The sequence below is a fragment of the Protopterus annectens genome, chromosome 3.part1 (assembly GCF_019279795.1).
Source record: "Protopterus annectens isolate FY-2018-M chromosome 3.part1, PAN1.0, whole genome shotgun sequence".
NCBI classification, from domain to species: domain Eukaryota; kingdom Metazoa; phylum Chordata; order Ceratodontiformes; family Protopteridae; genus Protopterus; species Protopterus annectens.
In genome coordinates, this window is record NC_056732.1 from 872,217,854 (window position 1) to 872,244,489 (window position 26,636).

Genomic DNA, 26,636 nt, shown 5'->3' on the forward strand with positions numbered 1-26,636 from the left:
CACTGACAATATTGCCACTCAGTTTAACCAATACTTCCCAAATCCATTTTAATCCTCACAAACACCATTTCCCCCACAGCATATTCTAATCCCAAGGCCTCAACAGCAGACCAAAATTACTTCTTCCTGCAACTGGTCACAAGCAACACAATTTATAAATATTTGACAAAACGTAAACCCACAACCCTAGCAGCCAATACACTCCCAGCAGAATACCTCAACTCTGCAGCCAAAGCCATCTCATACCCTGTCTCCCTATTAAATAATAGGTCAAACTCTGAATAATGCATCCCAACCCTCTGGAAAATTTTACACATAATACCACTTCATAAAGGTGGCAGCTCAGCTGAACTCTCTAACTACAGACCCATTTCCATACTATCCCCCCTGTCAAAAATCTTTGAGAAATACATGCATTCCCAAATTCTAAACTATCTCCTAACTAATAATCTCCTGGCTAAGACACAACATGGATTTTTTTCTAATTGCAATACCACCACAGCCCTTATTAGCATTTCCAACACTGTAAATCAACAATAGAACAATGGTAACCTGGTCTCCACTATCTTTCTAGATCTCTCCAAGGTGTTTGACACTGTCTCTTATGCCAAACCCATAACTGTACTCTCAAAACTCAGTCTTAACAACTCCACACTATGGTTCAAAGAATATCTATCTAACTGCCAGCAAGCCGTAAAATGGCAAAACTCCCTATCTCATCTTCTTCCTGTAACTATAGGTGTCCCACAAGGATCCATCCTTGGAGCTCTAGTCTTCACATTCACCATATTTACCTATCACCTTCACAAACTACTCTCCATACCAGTCTGGTCCAGTATGCTGATGACTCCACCCTAATCTGCTCTGCATAAAATTACCTAGGAATTCTTTTCTGCCATAAAAGCTTGGTTATCCCACTCACAACTAGTATTCAACTCTAAGAAAACACAACTAATGCTATTTCATCATTCAAAAGCCACAGGCCCCATTACCCCATTAAAAATGATCTCTTCTAACAGTACCCCCATCACATCAGTCTCACAAACCAAACTATTAGGAGTAACCATGTATCACAACATGAAATTCGACATGCATATAGCACAAACAATAGCAAAAGTCCATAAAAAACTCAGAACCCTCTACAGAGGCAAAAACTACCTCAACAATAACAGTAAAGCCATTACTGCAAAAACCCACGTACTCTCTACGCTACTCTATGCTTCCCCCATACTAATTAATCTAAACAAAGGTGACTTAAATAAATTAACCAACTGCTATAACAAAATTGCAAAGTTTGCTACCAAACTCAGCTTTCAGGACCCACCATTGTCTAGCCCTCAAATAATTATCCTGGCTGGAAGTACCAAACTCACTGACCAATAACCATCCTTCAATTGCTCACCAAATCCTATATTACCCTGACAAAAACAGGCCTACAAGGTCTACTAAATCACTACAGTAACAATTGTCTATTAAGATTCTTGAACAAAGCGCAGTTGAAATATCCAGAAGCCGGAATTGTTCATGTGACTCCCTGTACTCTAATGTTATTCCAAACATATGGAATACCCTTCCTCTAGAAATCAGGATCCTAGACAGAAAGACTTATCTGGTTCTACTTAACCAGCTCAAGAAAATCTACCTGCTCAGACCCAGGATAAGCTCCGACCAAATCAAATAGTATGCCTTACTCTATATATACTCCCACTAACATAACTTAGGCATTCCTACATTATAACCTTCTTCTTCTGAAATGCAACACACATATCTCCTATTCTAAAGGCAGAACTTTATATCCTATCCCTTTAAGACAAGCTCATCACAGGGTATACTATTCAACAACTTCTTCTATTGTATTATCATCTTAGAGGTTGCTCTTTGTTAGAAACTTAAAAATGACCTCACACAAGTTGCTTTATGTTAGAAACTCATTAACTGCCTAAGTCTACATTTGTACTAAATACTTGTTCTTATACAGGTTTTGCATGTAATACCCACTATTTCCAATGAAATGTATTGTATTACATCTACTTTTTTATGTGCATTCATTAAGTGTTTTGCTTTATCTTAAAATTGTATCTTCATAGGATCATAGGAGGTTACTAGGCTATTGGCCCTGAGGCCCTTATAAGCCTAGCCAAGAATTTAGCTCATGCTTAGAAAAATCAGCACCCAATGACCCTGTCCAGCAGGGACATGGATGGAATCCCATGGGTATATTTTCTGTTTCTCATTCAGTTATCCAGGTTGTGCTTAAAAAGGGGTAAAGAAGTACTCTGCTTGATAAGGGAGTGTCTGGGACACAAATCTGTCCCACCAACAAGTCTTGATGTCATAGACCAGGTTGAGGCCACACATGTGGGTTATTTGAGTGGAGCTTGACTTGCAGATATGCAGCAGTCCCATCAAGGTGGGGTCCGTGATCACCTTGTATGCCAGACAGAGGTCACCTCTGTGGAGTCTGCATGAAACTAAGTAGAGAGATAGAGTTTTTAACCCTATCTGTGTATGGTAGATGTTTGAGGCCCTGGATTCTCCTGGTGAGGAACCTCTGTGATCTCTCCAGCTGCTGCATGTGCTTTGTGAGGTACATGCCAAAAGGGGCATTGTACTCAATAATGGATGTTATGACCTCCTTGTCCCTGGATGAGATACCCTTACTTATGAGATGGGCCATGTAGGCTTTCCGTACAACAGATGCAACATGGTGGTCAAAAGTCAGGTTGCTATCAACCTGGGTGCCAAAATCCCTCATGCGTGATTGCATGCTTAGGACATTGTTATTAATGTGATAATTTGTAGGGATGTCACTCTCCCTAAAGGGGATGATGATATATATTTTTAGTGTTCAACTCAAAGCCATATTTCTGGCACCAGTCATTTGTTTGAGTGAGAACCTCTTAGAGGATGTCCACATCACTAGGGGAAGTGATGACAGCACCCAGCTTGCTGTCATCTCCAAACTTGGTCAGCCATACCCCACTGGCATTGGGCTGCACCTCAGAAAAGTATATCCAAAATAACAGAGGCCCCAAGACCGAACCCTGGGTTACGCCGTTTGTTACAGATCTACTGCTTGAGGTGGCTTCCCATATTTTGACTGCATGGGTTCGATCAATGAGCCACTTTGCTACCCATCTGGTAACATATGGATTGATGCCTAGTTGAAATAGTTTATCTATTATGCCTGAGTGGCAAATAGTGTCAAAGGCTTTGGCCAAAAGTGTGCACTGTCTTGCCCTCGTCCATGGCTTTCTAAACTGTCTCAAAGAAGTCGACCACATTTAGCAGACATGACCTCCCCTTGATGAAGCCAAACTGTGTGGAATCAAGTGTTTGGAGGATGCCAATGTCCATGTTAATGAGGTTCATGATAATCCATTCCATGGCTTTGCAGATCAGGCTAGTTAGGCTGATGGGTCTATAATTTCCAGAATTGGTGGACACTCCACCTTTAGGTAAAGGGATGACAGTGGCTGTCCTACACTCAGCTGGGGTGAAACAAGTACTCAGGCTTTGTTTGAATAGGGTGCCTAATGGTGCTGCAAGTTCCTGCCTGAGTTCATGTAGGATGCAGCCTGGAATGTTACCAGGTCCCATGGAGGCTGTATTTTTTGCCTTTGCGAGAGCAGTGATGACCTGTTCCCCAGATATAAGGGGAAGGTGGCAGGTACTGGGGATGTCCTGATTTACTCCTGGGGGGCAGAGGGGTAAAGTTTTCGCTGAATCTGTCAGCCAGCAAGTTTTCTATAGCTACAATATTTGTATATGTGATGTTCTTGACCACCAGTTCTGATCACATCTGGGTGCTTCCTTTAAGGCTGTGGACATATGTGAAGATGGCCTTATGATAGTCTCTAATAGATCTGGTCAATTTGGACTTGAAGTTTACTTTGGAGGATTTTACTAGTGCTCTTATTTGTTTGTTCAGGCTAAGGAGACATTGCTTCCAACTGAGCACCTGCTCCTTCTTGGTCTTGGACAGCAATTTTTTTTTCCTTTTGTTATGAGTTTCTTTATTGCAGATGTCCACCAGACAGGTTTTCGCTTCCTTGTGGAGGATGATTTAGTGCTTTTGGGTATTCCTGATTCCATGCATCTTTATAAATGCTTGTATAGTGCTTTGGTGTAGTTATGGATATTTGTACCAGTTCCTGTAGAGGGGGAGAAGGCTGTGAAGCTGTTTATACCATCCCTCAGGAACTGTTATCAGCTTTGGAGGAGTTTTATGTCTGCTCCTAGCTAGAGTGGAGGTCAGGGAGATGGTGACTTTGAAAGTGATTGCTTTGTGGTCGGATCTTACAAAGGAGGATGATACTATAGGGATGCTGCAGTGGTTACTCATGTTGGTTAATACCAAGTCCAAGATATTATCAACTCTTGTGGGGGTATCAACTAGCTGTTCCAAGGCATTTGCATTGATAACATAAAGGAATCTCTGGGCATTTGTGTTCTGGCATGAGTAGTTCTTCCAGTCTATGTTTGGGAAGATAAAGTCGCCCAGGATCAGGGTAAAGGGTTGAATCTTGATAGAGTCGAACAAGTCCAAATAGGTGGAATGGGCATCTTGAGTTAGATTTGGGGGCCAGTAGCTAGCTATGATTTGAATAGGGGTCTTGTCAATGGTTAACTGTGCCTGGAGAGTCTCCTGTGCTCATTCTGTTTGACCAGCATGGAGGTATGTATGTTTTTAATGCATATTGAAACTCCACCTCCTTTGGCTTTACTGCCCACAGTTTGGGGTCTGAATGAATGATAGGATGAGTAACCAGGTAATGCTGGGCTGCTCTCTGCAGCTTTTAACCAGGTTTCTGTGACTGCATAGATGTCAGTATTTTCCAGGGCTTGGAATGCTTGCAATGAGTTTCAGTTTCATGTTTAGATTCCTAGCATTTAGCAGTATGACCTTTAATTTGTATTTTGTTGAAATGTTTATGTTGATAGTTTTAGCCTCATCAACTTTTCCTAAAAAAGGCACTATAGGATAAGTAAAAGCCTTTGCCAGAAGCCCAGGTGAGACAGATGTAGGCCCATCTCTGGCAAAGCATCATGGCCTGTTGATCAAATCTTCCCAGGCTGCCAGGTACTGGATCCCCCTGGAATGCCATCAGCAACTAAGCCAATTGTTAAAGTCAATCATTTTCTGTTTGTATTGAGGCATCATGCTGTCTAAGGCTAGGAACATACCTGCCTGGTACACATAATTAGCAAGCTCAATCATGCCTCTCTTTATATAGTCAAGCCAGGTACATCTCAAGTCTTTCACTCCAGCATGGACTATGACAGAATCATAACAGTACCTGTTGTTGAGAGACTTGAGTGCGCATGTGATGTGGCAAATTCTGGCACGTGACAGACAACTAACCATGACTTTTTCTTTGCCCATCCTGGTGAGAGGCACATCTGTGTGTCTCACAATGGAGTCTCCTTTGACTAATATGTTGGGTTTATGGTGAACCCTTAGTGGCTGTGAGGCACAGGTGTATGGACTATGCATGGTATGTGGTATGGAAAGCTGTGGCAATTGTGTTTGTTTTTGCCTTGGAGGTCTCCTTTGTTTGGGTATGTTTATGGGGTGGACCTCTGCATATGTAAGTGTTTGTTGTGTAGGTGTAGGTGGTGTATGATGTGTAGTGATTGTGCTGACAACCTTTTCGATGCCAGGTATACTGGCTTGAGAGGGAGAGAGCTTGGACTCTAGATTCCTAATGTAACTGTATCTTTCACAAATTGTGTTCCTAATTGGTAGTAGTAGATGGCTGTCAGTGTACATGAGGCAGTTACTACACTGTCTCAGGATGCCCATATCAACCAGACTGGTAGGAGAACCCGTAGGAAACTGTCCATCCATATTTGTCAGAATCTGAGGGAGAAAGGCCAGGGAAAGCTAAGGGGTTGGGCCTAAAGCTCAAGTGTTTAAATCAAAAATTAGGAGCTTAGAATAGTACTTAAGAATAACACTTAACAATTTAGACAGGCTATAAACAAGTAGTAATAAATGCAATAGAAAAGATGCAGTTGAACACTTTAGAGAACAGGTAGCAAGTAGCAGGAAAAAGCAAAGCAAGATGATGTAACAGAGTAGTAGGAAGAAACACAAATTAGAAAAATGTAAGCAGCTGAAAAAAGTTTTTATTTTATTTATAAAGTAAAAAAGGGAGAGAGCAGGAACAGAAGATAATTCAAGGTTAAGGGACTAAGGGGTTTGACCTTCCCAAATGATCACTGTATTAAGTAGAAAGAGCTAAAAAAGATGGGACTGGGAGGAGTGTCCCAGATCAAATTTACATTTGGGGCAGGCAACTGCAAAAGCCTCCAACTTTAAGAACACAACAGCAATAGGGTAGGAAGGTGGGAGAAAAACAGTTTCAGCACAGACCAGAAAACAAAATTCTGCCAGCAAATATATAAATAATTCAGTCAAGCAAAAATAAAGACAGTGCAGAACTCTGAACAATTAAAGTGCCAAAAATATACTTATCAGCTCTATATTTCCAGAATGTTTGAAAAACACTCTCAGTCAGAACACAAGGAGATTCTAGCAATGATATGCAGGAATTTACGAAAAGACAATATTTTTATACTAGCAATACAAAAGCCAAGCCTTGAGACAATCAGATAGCACAAAAGCTGTTAGACAAGTTTTATCAACTTTAAGAACACAACAGCAATTGGGTAGGAGAGTGGGAGAAAAAAAGTTTCAACACAGATCAGTAAACCAAATTCTACTACCAAATATATACATAATTCAGTCAAACAAAAATAAAGATAGTGCAGAACTCTGAACAGTTAAAGTGCCAACAATTCTTGGAGCTTAATGGGGATAATAGTTATTTCCTTTTAACTGTATTCTCCTCCAATTTCTTATGAATATTTTTTATGTATATTTTTATGTGTATGTTTCTGTATTGTTATTTTTTTTTTATTTTTTTTTACATTTGTTAACCGGGCTAATCTAGCTGGATATATTTTCATTTTCAGTAGAGGCCCGGGGAGAAAAGCTCCACACATAAACAACAGACAAAACGGGGAGAAAGGCTCAACAAATAAACACAAACAAAACAAAAATTGTTTACAAAAATTCAAGAAAGGTATCTTAATAATGTATGGAGCTTTTCTCCCCAGGCCTCCACTGAAAACGGGTATTTGCCTAGTCGGACTATCCCTGTACACAAATGAAAAATAAAATAAATAAAAATTCTCTTAGTGCAGAGACATTTAATGTTCCTTCTGGCTCCTACTTTTTTGGGTCAGGAGATCCGTACTTGCAATACTCCACTTTTACAAATTCCACCTCTGACTCCTTTCAAGGTCTCAGAACCCTTGGATGTGAATCATCTGGGCCTGTCTGCTTCAAATCCAATAATTATTTTGCCTACGTTCTAAGGCTTGCTTTGAGCTCTTTAGCTCAGTCAGATCCAAAGAGCTCTTTTGAGTCCAAGGGTTTTATAGCTATCTCTACACCCTAGAGCCTAGGCAATGGTTAGTTTGGCAAGAACCTTATCCTCAAGAGGACTATCCTCAGGGCAGGGAGGCACTGTGGATCAGAGTTTGACTGTCTCGGATCCAGACTCATATCCCTCATGGGGACGGTCCACCTTTGCGGTCATGGAGAAAGCCTTGTCTGGCCCCCTGACTCAGATGGCACCTACCCCCTCAGATCATCTTTCTACATCTGTACTGTCTCTGCATCTGGGTTCTCAACTATCCTCTCCATGGGGACAGCTGGTTCCAAACCCCCAGGATTCCCATCGGGGTATACCCAATTCTTCTGACACATCCCCAGAGTACCCTTCTGAGGAAGTCCTTAAGAAGAGAACATGCAAGAGGAAGCATTTAGATTCCCCCAAATCTGTTACTAAAAATACAGATTTTGATGAGTGTGAAGGATCCCCACTGTCACCTCTTGATGATGTCTCATTCAGAGACATCCTGGAGAACCGGAAAACAGAGATGTGGCTGCATGAGGCTAATTTCTAATGCAATAGGAAAAAAAAGCTCTAGATCTGTGGGTTCAGGTGTTGCTATTAGTTGACACACCTGGAAGCATTTATGTGATTTCTGGCCCCCTTTAAGTCTTTGTGTATGAATGGTCCTTTTGATAGAATCTCTCATTTTGGCCCTTAGAATAAAGATACTTTGTCTAGGTGTTAGAAGGATGGAAAGACCCTTGCTGCCATGGGAATACATTTATTTCAGCAACAATATCCAACATCAAGAAAAAACTTTAATAAGAAAAGCAAAGATCCTGGATTTTACGCCTGATGGCTGATCACCCCCCTGGCTTAAACAGTGCTGTATCACTAAAACCTATTTTAATTAAACTACAACAGAACAAACTTTGATTTCTACGTTCTATGTATTTTTATGTTTTTTAGTAATTTTTAATGTTGTTCTATCACATGGTTGGCTGGCTGTAGTCATGTGATGGTTTTGTGTTCCTATTTAAAGTTCTAACAGTTGATGTAAATGTGTTTTAGTATTGAAGAAGGGTGTGGACCCGAAACTTTGCTTTTCTTATTAAAGTTTTTTCTTGACGTTGGATATTGTTGCTGCTATTCCTTATTTTTACAGCAAGAACTTTGTTCTATCAATACATTTTTCACCCCTCAAAGATCTTTTTCAAGGAATCATCAAGGCAGGGGTAAAATGTGATTTAAAAAATCCTAAGGATCTTTCCAGGACACACATGAAGGAGGTCCCTCCAGAGGCAGCGGGGGGAACTCAAATGGTAAACACTGCCCATGGCACAGGTGGCTCACAAAGCCAAGGTTTTAGAGACTGTTTCTTTGGTAAACCTTTTCAGCATTCCTGAAAGGAGGCCCAATTATCCCCCCTCTGGAGGCAATCAGGGGGATGATTGTCCCTGTACTGGAGAACCTGCCTAGAAATAACAACAGATACTTAGGTGCAGAGGATTATTTCCAGAGGGTATATTATACCATTTCCCTTTTTATTTCCAATTCAAGAAAATTCCATGATGTTCCACTCAAAGACCACTAGCAGCAATTGAAATTCAAAGGCTGCTAGAAGAAAGAGCCATGCAAAAGATCCCCCCAGACCAGTCAGAATCCATAACTTACTCAAGGTTCTTTTTAGTGCCAAAGAAAACAGGGGACTTGAGACCATTTCTGGATCTCAGTGCATTAAACAAATCAGTTTGAAAGAACAAGTTCCGGATGGTCACAGTTCAGTTACTTTTCCATTTTCAGAAATGGCAATTAGATGTGCTCAATAGATCTTTAGGATGTGTACTAAATTGAAAGAGGAACAGATGATCCAGGAGATTTTTACCCTTCCAACTGGGAGACAGTTCAGAGTTCCATCCTTTAGTCTCACCACATCCACCAGGGTGTTTATCAAATGCACGGCAATTGTAGCAGCTCATTTGAGACTGCTGAGATTCCCGTGTTTGCATATTTAGATGATAGGCTCATCTCCACCCTGACCAGGCAGCAGCTCATTTTGACAAAAGAAAAAGTGATCCAGACAAAATCAACTATAGCCTCACTTCCACTCTCCAGAGTTCAAACAATAAGATCACAAGTAAAAAATTATAGTTTGCAGTACCAAAATCTCATCCCACTTGGTCCATCAGGCATTGGGGTCAATGGCAGCAACAATAACATTACTACCCGTAGCCAGATTTCACATGAGAGTTCTCCAATGGATGCTAGCCTCCTAATGGTGAATACTTCACCTTCCTTTCTCTCCTCTGATATGGATCAGCAGTATATGCAGGAGGGATCATATGTGGAGGATTCAGTCAGAAGAGGTTCAACAAGGCCATTTGTTTATTTCGCCTCAGCCCAAGGCCATTGTAATCAATGATGCTTTCCTCAAGTTGACAGCAGTGCTTCTAGCACTGCAGTCTTTTCAGAATGCTCTCCCTTTAAGAATGTTTGCATCAGCAAACAAGGAGGAACCAGATCTAATCTGCTGTGTCAAGAAGCACTCAGGTTTTGGCAATGAGCAATCTCTTTTAATTGCTTTCTTATAGCAATGCATATTCCAGGGAAGTTCAGCATTTTAGCAGACAAACTGAGCAGGTATGTGATGCCCCTGCACTGGCCCAGTAATCAAGGAGCCTCAATCCTCACCACTAGCTCCAGTGAGGGACTTACACATTGGGAGGATGACAAGTATACACACAGTAAAGTACAATTTCCCTTAAGAGCACATAGAGATCACACTCAGTCTGGGGCTGATTTCTCCCTCTTTATCCAGATTCCCAGTAAGACTCCCCACTGACACAGCTATAGGGTTATGATCTCAGCCGACTGTCCAAGCTAAGTCACCCAACACAAGTAGCTGTTCCCCATTTATGACACTGACACACACACACACATTGATGATAACACACACACACACACACACACACACACACACACACACACACACACACACACACACACACACACACACACACACACACACACAAGGCTAAGCTAGCAGTTTACTCCCCTGCTTCTAGACTATAAGGTAAAGCCAATACCACCACCCACCTCCTTATCTATCAGCTACTATAAGGCCCTTACCAAAGGGTGTCCACTACTACTGTTTACAAATAGTAAGTGTGACCAAGACTAAGGCTATTAGAGTGGTGTGTACAGTGTCACCAAATACATATGCAAGTACTCTAAAAAATATTTCTAAACAAACCAGCAACAATTAAACATTTTAAATATATTTAATAATAAATAATAATATAATAAGACAATAATCAACACAGTAATTACAGAGTTCAGAATCACAGGAAATATTTTAAAACAACATTGCAGGACAGTCTCAAATAAATACAGATAAAATCTAAACTAATCTTTACTATATTCCTGTCTTAAAATGCACAAAATCCCTCAGCCCCTTTCGAATCTCATCTGCGCTGCATCGAGGCCCCTCTCAAAGAAACCTGGTTCAAGGCTCCTGAGAGCCACAAACCTGGTTCACAGGTTCTAGGAGGTCCCCCTCATATCCAAATTCAAACTCCAAAACTCACCAGAGGCGCCAAGGACCATACAGTATCAAGACACCCCAAGGACTGGTGGCAACCCACACCTCACACCTCAAGACACCATCATCCCAGGCAACCATAGGCAAGACTGCTCTGCAAATTGTAGCATGTTACAGGCCACAGGCACTGCACATTGTCACTCACAACAGGCCAAACTCACACTACCAGGGAAAAAAACACTAGATCCTGAAAACACTAGAGGGGACATACCATACTATCATACTTCTCACTAACTAATACTGAATACCCACACCCTACAAGCCCAAACACCCAAAAAAGCCCAAACACCTAGTCCAAAAATCAATCACCAAACATAAACATACACTGATCTCATCACTTGATAACATGCCCACGAACATCATAGCACAAACATTAACACCGGAAGTTAACTACCCTCATACATGTTTAACACCTGATCAGATCCATCCCTGACCCACCTCTATCCCACCCACTCCAACCCCCCCACCAAAAAAAACTTCACAATAAGAAACTCTCAAAAGACTGACTTCACAAGACTAGACTGGTCAGACTTCCTTTCAGGCCCGAGCGGTGCCCCTAGCAAAAAAGCCACACACCTAAGACTTAAAACACTAGCGGACCTTCTACACCCACCCGCAGGACTGCATAAAGCAGGCAATGTACCACACAAAAAAGGCAAGCATCCAGTCACCCCAACCCCAACAACAAAAAACCCAACATAAGCAAAAGCACTATACAAAGCAACCATAAGCAAGAAAAACACAAATTGTACAAAATTGAACACTATAAGTAAAAAAATGAAAAAAAAAAGAAAAATCACAAAAATCGAGAAAAAAAAAAAAAAAGCAAATAAAAGAAGAAAATAAAAACTTGAAGAAGCCTTAGCAGAAATAGAAACCTAAACTTCCAGACTAGTCCAGAATGCCTCAGAAATGATGTCAAGATGACTGATCCTAGACTCTACAGATACTGCCAACATACTGGGAGCACTGGTCAGCAAACTTCTTCCCTCCCCCATCTATACCAAATGACCATAATATACCAAAATCTATACCCCCCCCCCCAATTTCCTCCCAAAAAGGAGATCCTCTCAAAACACAAAGCATTCAGCATCCATGGGCCATCCATGGCTGTGTGCTCCATGAAAACACAACTCAACATGGAAACCCACAGCGTCAGTGACCTTTTTAATGTACACACTCTTGGCTTTCAATCCAAACGCAACCCACAGACTTTGCAACTGCACACCTCAGTGCCCAACGTGTGCCTCCACACCAGCCAAATTACTGCCCATTAGCTTGAAGCAAGCTATCTCAAGGAGATTGATGGGAATTCATAAATAAAGACAATAAAAATTGCAGGACTTTGGATCATAAACTGGATTTTGTCAAGTTTGGCTCATGCCTTCTCTTCAATTGCAACTTTAAACTTGGTTGACTTTTTAGCCATCAATGAGGCATTGATGAGGAATGCAGGCCCCACTCTCGACCTGGCTAAGGCCTTCATACAATACCCCACTCGGTATCATTGAAAAACCTCTCTAGCCCAAAATACCCATACATCACAACATCAGATGGGTCAACTAACTGGAGTAGAACATACAGAACCACGAGAGTTGAGTGCTACATCAGGTCTCAAAGCTCGTCACAAGTGGTGTCCCACCAATCACAGAGTCAGGGGCACTTCTGTTTTTGTCACTGGCCTACTTTCCTTGCAAACACAGCACAAGCAAACTAACACAGGAGGGTAGTGGAAGACAAAGTTTGCATGGGGCACAAAGAAAACACATCTGACACAGATCACATCTGACACACATCACAGAGATAAGGGTCTCACAGAGGAGCCACTAACTGAAAGTTAAATGCCAAAAATGCATAGTCAAAAAAAAGCAAAATTACCCCTTAGAAAAAAAGGCTTAGGCCCACACTGCACAAGGTCCACCAAGCAACCAAGGGACAGGGACCCTGGTGACCCAGGTGTTAGTTGTCGACCGTAGCACACCCATGTAGCTAAAGTAGTTAAGAAGTCCTGCCCACCTCACTTAGTGATTCTCATCAGATCAAGTCTAGGTCATAGTCTCTCATAGTCTCCTCCTCTCATCACTCATCCCCATCAATGGTACAATGCCCCATTCCTGACCCGAATGCATCTGACCAGCCAGACTTGGCCAAAGTTCCTCACCAAAAGGATAAAAAAAGGAAAAAAGGCAAAAAAATGCTGCCCGACTGAAATGAACTCCAGTAGAGCTACAGCTAGTCGCTACCGCTTTTGCTGCCGCTAACCCTTCTCTGCTCAAAGGCTACAAGTCATAATACCATGTCAAACATGAATTTGATTCATATGCAAAAAAATCAAAATAAGAAAGGGATTGAAGGAGACGGGCGGGGCGGGAGACTTAAACGGCGTGCTGGAGGGATGGATGGATCACCCAAAGACTCCCTATGCTGTATGCTGTGGAACAAACAATGTGAGGCAGAGCACAGGCGGCTGGCCTTTCGCTGGCCTTGTTCAAGGAAGAAATTGGGAGGATCGGGAGAGACCAGGAATTATACCTCAGGAATTACCTCAGTTGAGGCACTACACAAAACAGCAAATATAATGGGTATAACTAAAATACTAAAAGTAAGCCACAAATAATGGGGGGGGCTTTATTATAATGCCCCTCGGGCAGATAGCCTAGTATGAACCTATGAACCTATGAACCTATATCTAAAATATACTATGCCCTAAATAACTTACTTACAGAGCAAGGCAAATGCAGATGAGTAGATGTTCTTGTTACTCCAAGTCAAGATATAAAATGCACAGACTTTCTCTCTCAGAGAGTTCTTAAATTAATATTCAACATTACTGCTGGGTTAGCCTGGGTGACATCACTCTTTGTCACCTGCCTTCAGTTCCCAGGCTATCAGAAACTTAAAAAAAATTAACATTTCTGTCTGAAAAATACATATCTCTCAGATGTTTGCTCAGAACTGGAAGTTGTAAAGCAATTAAATACTTTTACATGTTAGACCTAGTATTTACTTCTCTCCAAGACAATAGAAAGAAACTTCTAGCTCTAGACTTTGTGTCTGCTTGCTGCACTGAAACTACTTGTTATAGCACATTGTAAAGCACTTTTAATTTCATTTTATTTTCTTGAATTTTTGCAAGTTAACTCTGTATGTTCCAGCTTCTACTATTAAAGCATACATTTGCACAGGTATATAGTTTGTATATGTCTGTTCTTTTCCAATAGGGGACTCTGTTGTTATATTCTTAAAGCTCAGTACATAACATATAGTTCTCTTACATTTGTAAGACAAGCATATGAATCAAATTACTATTCACAAATGACATATGATTATTTACAATATTCCAGATAGCTTGGCTGGCAGTGTCACATTTCTATATAAATTGTATTAATATTTTCAAGTGACATATAATTATTTAAAAAATTCCAGATAGCTGGACTGACAGTATTTTCCTGGTGTCACATTCCTCCCCTCCCTGAATACTCAAGCTAGTTTTTTCAAATGATCCTTGAGAAACTTTTTAGATTCCAGCTGCCTTAGAATTGCTTACCCCAGTACCATGTTGCACTATCCCATCATACGCCTGCAACCTTAGGCTCCACAATTGTAATTTGGGATTTTCCTGCTGGGCTGTAGCCATAGATCTACCTCAGACTTCTCCTGCCTTGTACTGCAAATACTTAGCACAAGGGCCTCCCTGTCATGGTAAGGTTTCATCATGTTAACATGGTGCAATTCATGCCCCTGCCTTCTGCCCAGCAGTTCGACCATGTAGATAACATCACTGACATTCCTTACCATTTTGTTGGGTCCCTCCCAACCTTCCTGCAGCTTGTTGTGTCTGACAGGAATGAGAACCATTACATGCTGCCCTAGAGCATACTCTCTAGCTCGAGCATTCCTGTCATACCAGACCTTTTTCTGCTGTTGGGCCTCTGCCAGGTTCTCCTAAGCCAGGCCTATGAGTTCCCTGAGCCTTGTTCTGAGGTTTAGGACATATGCCACAACATACTCCTTGTGGGAGTCTCACTCACCCTCCCACTCATCTCAAATCAAATCTAGAAGTCCCCTCGTCTTATGCCCATACAGCAACTCAAAGGGTGAAAAACCTGTGGAGCCCTGGGGCACCTCTCTGCAAGCAAACAACAGATGGGGAAAATATTTGTCTTTCACTCTCTTAAACTGGTTTGCAAATGCCTGTAGCATCATCTTGAGTGTAGAGTTTAACCCCTCAACAAGAAAGTAAGTGTGGGGATGGTAGGGGTTGGTCTTTAGGTGGTTCACCCAACTGTACTTCCCCAGACAAGCCAGCAGGTCTGACATGAAATTGGCACCTCTGTCAGTCATTATTTCTTTTGGGAAAACTATCCTGCTGAAAATCTCTACCAAAACATTTGCCACCTTTTCTGCCTCAATGGAGGACAGAGCCACTGCCTCAGGGTATCTAGTAGGATAATCTACTACCACTAGGATACACATTTACCCTGTGGAAATTGGGGTATTCAGAGGCCCCACAATATCCAGAGCTACACTCTGAAATGGCTCCTCAATCACAGGAAAAGGCGTCAAAGGAACTTTCACCTTGTCTCCTGCCTTGCCTACCATTTGGCACTGCTCACAGGTCCTGCAGTACCCTGTTACATCTCTGGAAATCCCAGGCCAGTAGACGTTCTGCATAATATGTCTCTTTGTATGTTTTATGCACATATGACCTGCAAAGGGAATATCATGTGCTATGGCTAGAAGTGCCAGATTGTAGGGGCTGGACACTACCAACCATTGTATTGTCTCACCCTCTAGCCTTCCCTCAGGGGTCTACTCTCTATACAGTAACCCTTTGTCCCGGCATACAGATTCCCCCTTCCCTTGAGAATCAAGTTCCTCACAAGCTGCCTCTCTCAGGCCTTGTAATGTATGGTCTGAGAGATGAGCCTGTCTCACTTCTCCCTTTTTAACCCTTCCCAGCTTTCATTACACAGGAAGTCTGGCATCCTATGACAGTGGTGCCTCACTGTCTGCCTGGATGCTACTACTACTACTACTCACCTCTGCCCTTGCAGTCACTCTGTCCAAGGGAACATCAGTACTCACAAGCAGCTGTGGCTCATCTTCAGTCTCACTGCTTCAGGGTAGCTCCCTCCCTGAAGTAACCACCTCACCAGTCCTAGCTGCAAGTGTGCAGTTTATCTGGGTCTCCCTCAGGCTACCAGACCCTCAGCCTTGTCTCCAAGCCTGATGGCATGTAATTGCATGAACACACAGTACTGCATTATCAAAATCATTCCTTATCAGGACATCTGCAGGGATATCCTTGAACACATCTCTTTACTGGCTTCCGTTTGCACTCTCCCAGTCAAGGTGAACCCTAGCCAAAGTTATTTGGAATAGTGTCCCTCCTAAAGCTCTGACTGAAGTAGACTGCACATGCAAGTAGTGCACCTCTGTAACCATTGCAGGGTTTGCAATGGTTAGGTCAGAGGCTATCATAAGGCCTTTTTCAGCTATGTTAGGAACCTGGGTGGAAACTCCCAGATATGCTCAGAATAAGAAAAAAAATAAAAAAAAAAAAACTAAACCCACACCAATTGCCAACATACTGGCAGACAGGTTCAGTACAAACTTCCTCACCCCCCCCCCCCTAGGAGAGATAACTATCCCCAGAGTGAGTGTAGCCTCCCAGACATCTCAATGGTGTGAAAGCTGCTCTCTCTAAAAGCTAAAAACACAGCATCAATGGGACCGATGGTGTCCCTGGCTGTGTGTTGTTTAATTCCATCTCACAGGATACACGTGCGCGTGGAGTCAACGGGGCTGTGTGTGGTGGTCCCCAAAAAGGTGTGCAGTGCTGACCCTGGTTACCCGCCCCCATAAGCTTAACAAAAGTCTAGTCTGCAAAGCATGGGAGATCATAATGGAGCTCATAAACAAAGATATATATGGGACTTGCAGAGATTGCGGACCCCAAGTTGTTCTTTGTCAGGGAAGATCATGCCTTTTTGAACTTGGTGACTTTCAAACAGTCACCAAGGGCCATTGATGAGAAAAGCAGTCTACACAGACCACCTACCACCTTTGACTTTGCTTTTCACACGACACCCCACCCCAGTTGGTAGAAAAACTTACCAGCAAAAATAAACCCATATGTCACAAGATGGGTTGCAAAACTGGCTTACAGACAGAACCCACAGGGGTTAGAGTTGCTGGCGCTATGTCGACTCCAAGCCAGTCACAAGTGTTGTCCCACATCTAACAACAGTACTACAGGGTGGGGGGGAGGACTTTTGGTTGAGTTTGCAGACGAAACTGCAACAGCCGGTATAGTAGAAAGTGCATCATCGGACGATATCCTTCAGAAGGGACTCATGGAACAGATAGCTGGTGCCAGATCCATGGCCTGGAAGTTTAAACAACAAAAAAAAAAGTCATACCTTCAGGAAAAAAAAACAAGGTAACAAGCTACCCATATAGGTGGCAATCCACAAGCACACAAAGAGGTTATCAGGGACCTGGGGACCCAGGTTGACAGTGGCCTTCTAAAAAAGAAAGACCTTCATTGCCATTGCCCTGATGATCAATGGATTCACATCACATCTAGTATCTAGTGGTGTCCCCCTGTACTCTTCACTTATCAGACCAATGATCAAGTACACCCCCCCATTCGATGTATCTCTCACCCACCCGACATGGCAATTGGAGAGACCCCAAAAGTTCTCACCAAAATAAGAAAGGAACAAACTCCAAAATCTGTGCCAGAGATGAGAATGAGCCAGCTCTTTCCGATCGTACCCTCTGCTCCTCAGAGGTGGTGACCTGACATACAAGGCCATGTCCAACCCAACCTGGAATGAATGGCTCCACCAAAAAAAAAAAATCCACACCAACCACACCAGCAGAGCAACTAAAACAAACCTTAGCACAGATATAAATAGGACATGCTGGAGGGTTAGATTTATCACTCAGAGACTATGCTGTGTGGAAAAAAAATCCCGGTCCTTGTGGGCAGAAGCCTTGCTGGCTTGCTGTTCAAGAGATCTTGACCTGTGGATGGGAGATCGTAGGCTTTACCCTGGGGGAATCATCTGTGTGTCACTGCTGGACAGAGGCACACAAACTAATGGGCACAGTATTTTTCCTGGCTATGCCTTGCTAGGGCAGATAGCCTAGTATAAACCTATGAACCTATGAACCTATGAACCTATGTCTCTCTTAGCCACAGCCTCTTTCCCATTTGCTAAGATAGGATATAACCTCTTGTGGTAGTTTGGTACCCTTGTTGTCTCGAGACAATTTACTACTGGTCTCCCACCTTTTGTTCCCCACCTTGCCTCCATGGACATCCATATGCTACATGGCCCCACTGGTTGGAGTTAAAACATTTAACCCTTAGTCCTGGATGTGTACATAGACTAGTGGCTTCCCCTGCTACTGTTGGACTCTGTTGGGGCAGTCTGGGCTGCCCACCATGGGTTCCCTTAGACCCATGAGCAGCACTTGGTGTCCCTTTCCTGTGCAGTGATGCCCTGCTTGCTAGGAATAGGTCTCCCTTCTTCTCCAACTCATTTGCAGTATTGTATTGTCTATCAGCTAACCAGATACTCATGTCCTCAGGCAAAGTGCTAAGGGCTTGTTCCATCACCAAAAGGTCTGCCAGCTCATCAAAAGTGGTGACCTGACATCCACTCACCCACCTATGATAATAAGTGCTTAGTTTAGCAACATATTCAGGCACACTTTCATGTACCTTACATCTATGCTCATGAAACTTTTTTCTATAAGCTTCAGGTGTTACCTTAAAACATTCTAGCAAACAGTTCTTTACAACAGTATAATTTAAACAATCAGTATCAGACAATTTGGAAAGAACAGTTACATCTTTACCATGCAGTAAGGGGATCAGGAACTATACCCAGAGTCCTTGGTCAATATTACACTGTTTACATACCCTCTCAAACATATGAATGAAACCATCAAATTATCCCCCTCTGTAAATTGTGGAAGAAATTTACTAACCTTTGTTGCTTTTGGGGTACAGTTACTCCCTTCCCCATTACCTCCATGACTCTGGAGAAGAGTCAGCATCTCCTTTTCATGTCGCCCCTTCCTCTCATTCTCCTCAGCCTCCATATATCTCAGTCTCTCTGCTGCTTCTATTTCCAAATGCTTGGCCTCCAACTCAAGTCCCTTTAACTCCAGACAGATTTTAAATCCTCTGTGGAAAGGATGAGCTGTCTATTTTCTGAGAATTGTACATCTTGACAGCCAGTCTGATTGTCTTCCTGGTTGCTATTTTGTGATGCAGCTGTGACTAAAGCTGCAATCATGTCTGATTTAGTCAGGTTGACATGCACCAGTCCTTTAGCCTGGCACATCTCATCCAACTGACTCCTTGTTAGCTTGCCATACTCCTCTCTGGCATGCTTGCCTTTTCCCTCTGACTAAATAAGCTAACAAAAGAAATAAAACAATTGTGATATGAACTCTGAATGTTCACTGCATGGCTGATTGAGAGTACAAACACCTTCAGTGACCACTGTACAAAGGATACAGGAATTCAATATCCACACCACTACAAACCAATTAATATGTTATGTGGCTAACTCACCAGTGTCAACCAGTTAATATGTGATGTGGATATCCCACCACTACCAAAAACTTAATATGTGCAGTCCCTGCATTGGCCCAGTAATTAAGGAGCATCAATCCTCATTACTAGCACCAGTGAGGGGTGTACACTTTGGGAGGATGATAAGTACACACACAGTAAAGTACAATTTACCTTAAGAGCACACAGAGATCACAGTCAGTCTGGGGCTGGTTTCTCCCTCTTTCTCCAGATCCCCAGTAAGACACCCCACTAGCACAGCTATAGGGTTAATATATCAGCCGATTGGCCAAGCTAAGACCTCCAGCACCCTCTCTGTCCAACCAGTGTTTCATGTCCCTGCCCAAGTAGCTGACACACATACACTTTGAGATTTGATTGATATACAAACACATACAGACACACACACACACACACACACACACACACACACACACATGAGAAAGGCTGGCACAGGTTTATTAGCTATGCCCCTTCTGCCGAGACTATAAGGTAGTGCTAGCTGCCACCAGCCACCCTTACTTATGAGCTACTATAAGGCCCTTACCAAATGGTATCCAATCCTACTGTGTAATGCTACTATTATCAAAATGGTAAGTGTGACCAAGACTAAGGCTATTGGAATGACCAAATGCTTATGCAAATAATCTAAGAGCTTAAATATTTGTAAACAAACCAGCCACAATTAAAAGGTTTATATATATTTAATAATAAATAATAAAAGAACAAGTCAGTACTCAATCTACACCATAACTACAGAGTTCAGAATCACAGGAAGTATTTTAAAACAACATTGCAGGACAGTCTCAAATAAATACAGAAAACATCTAAACTAATCTTCACTATATACCTATCTATATCTAAAAGATGCTATGCCCTAAACAAGTTACTTACAGAGCAAGGCAAATGCAGATGAGTAGATGTTCTGCTAGGTCCAAGGCAAGATACAAAATGTACAGGCTTTCTCTCTGAGAAAGGTCTTAACCTAATATTCAATATTACTGCTAGGTTAGCTTGGATAACATCACTCTTTGTCACCTGCCTTTGGTTCCCAGGCTATCAGAAACGTAACAAAATTTAACATTTCTGTGTGAAAAATACATATCTCTCAGATGTTTGCTCATAACTGGAAGTTGTAAAACAATTAAATAATTTTATATTTTAGACCTAGTAATTACTTCTCTCCAAGACAATAGAAAGAAACTTCTAGCTGTAAACATTGAGTTTGCTTGCTGCACTGAAACTACTTTTTATAGCACATCATAAAGCACTTTTAATTTCAACTTATTTTCTTGAAGTTTTGCACATTAACTCTGTATGTTCCAGCTTCTGCTATTAAAACATACATTTGCACAGGTATATAGTTTATATACATTTATGTTCTTTTCCAGTATCGTACACTGTGGTTACATTCTTGAAACTCAGTACATAACATACAGATCTCTTACATTTGTAAGACAAGCATATGAATCATATTACTATTCACAAATGACATATGATTATTTACAAAATTCCAGATAACTTGGCTGGCAGTGTCACATTTCTATATAAATCATATTAATATTTTCAAGTGACATATAATTATTTACAAAATTCCAGATAGCTGGACTGGTAGTATTTTCCTGGTGTCACAAGGTACATAATACTACCTCATGAATGGTCCCTCAACAATATAACAGAATTGATTTTCTGACAATGGCTCCAGCCTTGCTGTGATCTCTTTGCATTTTCTCTAAACAACAATTGCAGCAGCTACTTTGCCCTAATCCCCCCAGAGAGGTAGTCACAGAGGGATGTTCTTCTCCATTGTTGCCCCCTGGTCTGCTTTATGCTTATCCCCCATTTCCTTTGATTCCAAAGTTCCAACAGAGAGTTGACAGGCTGAAGAGCAAAGTCATCCTCATTGCACTCTTTTGGCCTTGACAGATTTGGTTTTCCCTTCCTATGGCCTCATTTAACTCATCAGCCTTGGATTCTGGACCCAGCTCCATATCTCTCCCAACAGGCAAGATGCAGCCAGACCTCCTCAATCTCAAGTTGACAGCTTGGTTTCTCCATTTCCAGCAATAGCCAGACAACCTATACTCTCGTCTCCAGTCCACCAGATTTTTTTATCCTCCCTTAAACCATCTAGAGGGAAACTTTATGCTAGTAAATGGAAAAGATTTGTACACTAGGCACTTCAAAATGATGTGGAACTCTCATCTGCCCTTCTTCATAATATTCTTGACTTTTTGATGTGTCTTTTTAATCAGGGAAATAGTTCTTCAATAATTAATGCTAAGTTGGCAGCAATGTCTAATTTCCATATTGGTTTTAGTGGTCCCTCACTTACTTCTCATAAGCTTTGTAAAACCTTTTTACAATGCACACTTCAGTTAAGACCTCTGTTTAAAGATCCTACTCCTCCATGGGATCTAACTCTGGTACTGCAAGTCCTGATTCATCCACCCTTTGAACATGCACACAACTGTGATCTTAAATTTCTTTATTTCTTTCCTGGAAAACTATGTTTTAGTGACCATTACATCAGCCAGATGCATTTCCAAAATTCAAGCCTTATCTGTGAAACTCCAATATCTGATTTTTCATAAAGACAGTGTAACATTGCAAACTAATGCATCCTTTTTGCCCAGGATAATTTCAGAATCTAATATTAATCAGTCCATCAATGTACCAGTTTTCTTTCCAAATTTTTCAAACAATGGCGAATATTTGTTACATTTATTGGATGTTCATAGGCAACTGTATTTCTATTTACACAAAACAAAGAACTACAGATCACTTGTTTCTTTATTTTGCTGATATGAAACTAGGTAAACCAGTATCCAAAATTACTCTCATCAGATGGCTTACTGGCTGCATTTCCTTTGTTTATAACAAATTGGATATCCCTTTACCAAAGCAAGTTCATGCTCATTCAACAAGGTCCATAGCAACTTCCTCAGTTTTTTTCGATGGTTCCAATGATAAAATATGTGCAGCAGCAATTTGGGCTTCCCTTCATACTTTCATCACTCATTACAAAGTCAATTTGGTATCCAGAAGTAAAGCATCATTTGGCTCAGTGGTGCTTAGGAATATCCTGCCTTGAGTCTACCATAAGATTTAGGTAGCTACGGACTCTGTCCCTTCAGATGAGGACAGAATGAAAATTGACAACATCAGACAAAGAAGTTATGTACTCACCATAACATTGCATCTGTGTTGTCCATTTTCCTTCTTCCTTAACTCCCTAACCACCAACCCACTCCATATGTTTTTCCTGGAAGAGTGAGTGGATACGAAAGAATTAGCATAATCCAACCATGACAAAGCTCCAGATATAGCTATATGCTATTTAAGCAATAACCCACGCCTGGGTGTGGGTAATGCTAGATTTACCCACGGTTGGTGTGGTTTGGTTGCAAGAGCAAAGCCCGAGTGGCCAAACAAAGACAGCCGTGGGTAAATCCAGCATTGCCCACACCCAGAAGTGGGTTACTGCTATTATATAATGACATTATTTAAGAAAAAATATACTTACTTTTCTTAAATAATAGCATTGTATAATGCCTCCTTGCTGCCCTTCCACAGCTGTCCAGTATTCTGTGGCAGTTCTGATGTACTGCGTATGCGTATGGTTACGCAGTACATCAGAACTGCATGTGGAAGCAACGGAGAAAGGAAGATCTCATCAGAACTGCGTGTGGAAGCAACGGAGAAAGGAAGATCTCTGTTGCTTTTAAAAATGTGTCTCGCTATGTTAAAAGAGTTTAACATAGAGAGTCAGCTTTAAAAAAAGCAATGGAGAAAGGAAGATCTCCATTGTTCTTTTTTTTAAGATATCTCGCTATGTTAAACTCATTTAACATAGCGAGATAACAGCAACAGAGCTCTTTCGTTCTCCGTTGCTGTCCAACAAAAAAAAAAAAAAAAAGACATGCTAATGGAAAAAGTCCGGGAGATCGAACCTTTTTCCATTAGTATACGTCTGATTTACAACATGCACGCTAACCTATCAGCATGCATGTTTTGGAATATTAATGGGGGGTCATTGTATAATTCTCTTTTTATGCCTTTTTTATAAGAATTATTTCTCTATGCTATAGCTAGCAAACAAGATCTGAGGTAATTGGGGTTGGTGCATTCTGGGTAATTGAGAAGCTAAAGAGTTCTAAGTTGTCACAAGCTTTTGCAATGGCTGAGTTGAATCCGATGGTTTGGATTCATACCCATCATTTGTGAAGAATGTAAATGGACAACACAGATGAAACGTTATGGTGAATACATAATTTCTTTTTTCTACATACTCAAAAAAAGTTATTTTGATGAGCTAATATGATTCAATATTGTTTACTGTGGCTATTTGTTTGAAATAAATTATAACAACAGATACTAGACAGACACTCTTCAATGAGGAGCACCATGGAACATGGATGTTTTAGCACTCCAACTCACAAATCGAAGAACAGTGCTCTAATGAGGTACATTTGAGAGCTATGTTGCCTCCACGTCCCCAAAAATACAGCTTTTTCAGGCTAGCAGCTGTGGTCACCAAAAGTAGGAAAACATAGACACAGTAATATTTTATCTCACTTTGTTGGGGATGAAGATTATGTTAAAGGAAATCCTTTCAAAGCTCTCTACCTCTTAGCTGAAAAATTAGGAAAAAGTTTGAAAAATAAAGGCAGGTTAAGGTCCAAAATCAGGACATTATTTTAAATATTGGACTTATATACTGAAAAAGTTGCTAGTATAACAAGTTTTACATTAGCAAGTATTTTCTTATGCCTGAAACTCACATGTTGGTCATTATTTTGTGGCTACAGTCCACAACGCTTTACCAGAAAGCCACAGATTTTATGAAGAACATGGCATAAATATGAGGAAAAATCAGGGACACTTGAGAACACATATGCACACACAGAAAACCATCATTTAAAGCTACTTGTATGACTGTGCACCTCAGATACCTGCTTCAGATGAAGTGAATTAATAAATTCATAAGAAGTGGCCTAGAAATGTATCTCAGCAGTATGCTGTTAGAACCGTACAGTGCAAAATATTCAAAAATTCTTTGCCCTCTCAACTTTTTATTTCAAGTATCAGAGAATAAAACACATCAGGAAAATATGTTATGTATTTCTCTTATATATTTGAAATGTTTTTAGAATAAAATGACTTGCATTATCAGGCATTATCTGAAGTATACAAACCCTCAAACTCATATGTCTGTCATTTAGTGACTACAACCCACAACAACTTACCAGAAAACCACAAATTTAAACAATTTGCAATCAAACTTATCAACTTCTTTTCTCAAACATTCTGAGCAAAAACTAAAATAATGTGAATGGGATGTTTAAATATCATTTTAGGTTCATAGGTTATAGGTTCATAGGTAGGTACTAGGCTATCTGCCCAAGGGCATTTATAAGCCTAGCCAGAGTGTGTCGGCTTTCGCCGCCCCATTGATTAATTAACTGAGCCTCTATCAAGCAAAGCCAATGAAGTGATGCCAGGGGTGTATTTTCTGTTACTCATCCACTCATCAAGGCTTCTCTTGAAGAGTGTTAGTGAGGGGATCTGCCTAATGTAGTTAGGAATTTTGTTCCAAAGCATGAGGAGTCTCTATGACAGGAATCTATCCCTCCAGCATGTTCTATTTATTGTTGTGGCCAGGTTTAGCTCACTAGAGCATGTTACTCGCAGTGACTTGGATTTCTTTAGGTGGAGCATGGCCATCAATTATGAGTTGGACATGGTTTTGTAAGTCAGGCAGAGATCACTTCTGAGTAAGCGATATGTCACTGAGTACAGCCAGAGTTTTTTCAGTCGGGCTGCATAGGACATATGTTTTTGAGGCCAGTAATCCTCTTGGTGAGGTGCTTTTGTGGTCTTTCCAGCTGTTGGAAGTGTCTTGTGAGGTATATCCCAAATGGGGCATTGTCCTCTATGATGGGTCTGATGAGTGATGAGTAGAGGGGCACTATAACCTCTTTATTTCTAGATGTGAACCCCTTAGTAATTAGATGGGCCACATAGAAGGATTTCCTAACTACTTTGGCAATATGATTGTCAAAGGAGAGATTACTATCTTCCTGGGTCCCCAGATCTCGTATTACCTCTTCTGTATTAAGGGGGCTGCCACCTATGTGGTAATTTATGGGTGTTTTATTTTTCCCAAACAGGATGACTATGCATTTTTTGGCATTTAGTTTGAGGCCATGACTTTGACACCAGGTGTCTGTCTTAGTAAGGCCTATTTGAAGGATGTCCATGTCAGTTATGGCTCCCAGTTTGCAGTCATCGGCGAACTTGTTTAGCCATAGTCCTCCTGTGTTTGCCTGTACTTCTGAGAAATATATGCCAAACAGTAGGGGTCCCAGAACCGAGCCTTGTGGGACACCACTTGTGGCTGGTTTAGAGTCGGACCTGGGCCCACTATTCTTACCGTGTGAGTTCTGTGTGTAAGCCAGTTGGCAACCCATCTTATGAAGTAGGGGTTTATGTTCAGGCTGGTGAGTTTTTCTATAATACCTGAGTGAGGAATGGTGTTGAACACCTTGGTGAGATTGAGGTAGACTGTGTGAACCACCTTTCCCTCATCTATGGCCTTGGTGACTGTCTCAAAGAAGTCAACCAGGTTTAGTCAGCATGATCTGCCTTAACAAAGCTGAACTGGGTTGGGTCAAGTGTTTGGAGGTTCCCAATGTCTTTGTTAATGAGTTCCATGATGATGCGCTCCATAGCCATGCAGACCAGGCTAGTCAGGCTAATGATGTGATAGTTACCAGGGTCAGTTGTGGCCCCTCCTTTGTGGAGCAGAATAACCGTTGCTGTGCGCCATTCTATGGTTGAACAGCGTGTTTAGCTGGGGGGTTAGTTTGTTCTGTAGTTCTTGCAAGATACAGCCTGGGACACCATCTGGCCCCATTGATGCTGTGTTTTTGGCTTTTGAAAGGGCTGTTTTCACCTGTGTTTCTGTGATTTCCGGGACACTGCACTTTTCCGGTATTGTTGTGGGCCCTTTTAAAGGTGAGAG